Source organism: Eurosta solidaginis, unplaced genomic scaffold (assembly GCF_040869045.1).
Source record: "Eurosta solidaginis isolate ZX-2024a unplaced genomic scaffold, ASM4086904v1 ctg00001346.1, whole genome shotgun sequence".
Taxonomy (NCBI): Eukaryota; Metazoa; Arthropoda; class Insecta; order Diptera; family Tephritidae; genus Eurosta; species Eurosta solidaginis.
The window spans coordinates 90,001-92,500 of NW_027137086.1; the positions used below are offsets into that span (position 1 = coordinate 90,001).

Sequence of the window (2,500 nt, forward strand, 5' to 3'; positions counted from 1 at the left end):
CCGCGGCACAATATATTTAAATAAAGCCATAATAAAAAGCAACTAAATTGTTGCATATTATTATGCAATTAAAGGAATTGACGGAAGGAAAGAACAAAATGTTCTTAAATATTATTATTATAATAATAATATATAAAATAAATACTTACTACAATTAGGCACAGATAAAGCAGCAAAAATTTTGTTAGATGAACTTTATTATATTTGGGCTAATAAAGTCGATATATTTATACAGATGTGTTTTAAGCGACCAACGAAAGTAAGTGAGGTTTTCCTTACCTAGGCCGCTTACACAAAATATATTAGCGAAGCTCATATATATATAACTTGTTCACTTTCATTATTTAAATTGTTGCATGTGCAGTGGTATGATATTTATAAAAACAAAAAGAAAATGTTCAAATTTTGTTAGTTGAACATAATTATATTGGGCTTATAAAGTGTATATATTTATACATATGTGTTTTTTAAGCGACCAACGAAAGTAAGTGAGGTTTCCTTACCTAGGCCGCGGACACAAAATATATATACAAGTTCAATCATATATTATTGTTCTATTTCATTATTTGTAATTTTTCTATTTTTGTATTATAATACCCTATATAAACATTATATGGTTGTACTTACGATTTATTTAAAAATAAATAAAGGATAAGTTAATTTGTTTGCATTAACAATGTAAAAATTGTTTTTGTAAACTAAGACATACGCAACTGAAAAATGTTTGGGTAAAAATTGGATTATTTATTGATGTTTCAATAAATATGAAAATTTTAAAAAAAAATTGACATACAATTAAAAAACAAAAATTTAAAACTCTAAGCGGTGGATCACTTGGCTCATGGGTCGATGAAGAACGCAGCAAACTGTGCGTCATCGTGTGAACTGCAGGACACATGAACATCGACATTTCGAACGCATATTGCAGTCCATGCTGTTACGTACTTTAATTTATTTTAAAGTGCTGCTTGGACTACATATGGTTGAGGGTTGTAAGACTATGCTAAATAAGTTGCTTGATCTTTTAATTTTTAATTGAAAGATTTTAAAGCAAATGGTATATTATTGGATATACATAATCCATAATATGAATAGTCAAATTAAAATATATATAATAAAAATATATTTTCAAGAAATCCTCAAAATTAAGAAAAAAATCTTAGTATTCCTTAAAGCGAAAATAAACAAACAAACATACATTATATTATATAAATAATAATTTTGTTTATATTGGGGAACGTCTAGCTTAAAATAAAAATTTTTATTCTAGAATTGCTCCTTTATTTAATAAAACAAATTATAATAATATTTATTTTAATATCAATGTGTGTGTATAAAAATGAAAAATTTTTATCAAGGATGAAAAGATTTTTAAGTCTTAATGGATTTAAAAGAAAAATATTTGTTTTATATATATATAAAAAAAAAAAAAAAAAAATTATACAACCTCAACTCATATGGGATTACCCCCTGAATTTAAGCATATTAATGAGGGGAGGAAAAGAAACTAACAAGGATTTTCTTAGTAGCGGCGAGCGAAAAGAAAACAGTTCAGCACTAAGTCACTTTGGTAAGCAAATGTGAGATGCAGTGTATGGAATATCTTAATATCTAGTATGAGAAATTAGCGATTTAAGTCCTTCTTAAATGAGGCCATTTACCCATAGAGGGTGCCAGGCCCGTATAACGTTAATGATTACTAGAAAGATATTTCCAAAGAGTCGTGTTGCTTGATAGTGCAGCACTAAGTGGGTGGTAAACTCCATCTAAAACTAAATATAACCATGAGACCGATAGTAAACAAGTACCGTGAGGGAAAGTTGAAAAGAACTCTGAATAGAGAGTTAAATAGTACGTGAAACTGCTTAGAGGTTAAGCCCGATGAACCTGAATATCCATTATGAAAAATTCATCATTATATATATAATATTAATTTATTAATATTATAAAAATAGTGTGCATTTTTTTCATATAAGGACATTGTAATCTATTAACATATAAATTATTTATCAAAAGATCATTGGCTTTAAGTTTATTTTAATTAATTTGCTTTATAGCTTATTAATATTAAATAAATGCCTAATGATTTGATAAAGTGTTGATAGATTTATTATATATAATGCTAAAATTCATTTATGAATTTTACAATAATTTTAAAATCATTGATTTTAATATTTATTGTATGCATTTATATGATTTACAATGCGAAAGATTCAGGATACCTTCGGGACCCGTCTTGAAACACGGACCAAGGAGTCTAACATATGTGCAAGTCATTGGGTTATTTTATATAAACCTAATGGCATAATTAACTTAACTTAAAATATATGGGATTAATTTTTAGTCTATTTTAATTATAGTCTATTAATTCAATCCCGGGGCGTTCTATATAATTATGTATAATAATAATTTATTATTATTTATACCTCTAATTGGAGCGTACCTTGAGCATATATGCTGTGACCCGAAAGATGGTGAACTATACTTGATCAGGTTGAAG

The 2,500-nt window shown here is 26.8% G+C and overlaps 2 non-coding genes across 2 annotated transcripts in view; both read left to right on the forward strand.

Annotated features, from left to right (window-relative positions):
- The first annotated feature begins 814 nt into the window (after positions 1 to 814).
- LOC137236151 (5.8S ribosomal RNA) lies at positions 815 to 993 on the forward strand. The gene has a single exon (XR_010948287.1). It is a non-coding gene; the product is annotated as a 5.8S ribosomal RNA (ribosomal RNA).
- A 450-nt stretch (positions 994 to 1,443) lies between these two features.
- The window catches only part of LOC137236146 (large subunit ribosomal RNA), a 4,024-nt gene continuing 2,967 nt past the window's right edge, over positions 1,444 to 2,500 (forward strand). The window contains exon 1 of the ribosomal RNA XR_010948285.1: positions 1,444 to 2,500. This exon is cut by the window's right edge and continues 2,967 nt beyond it. This is a non-coding gene — a ribosomal RNA (large subunit ribosomal RNA).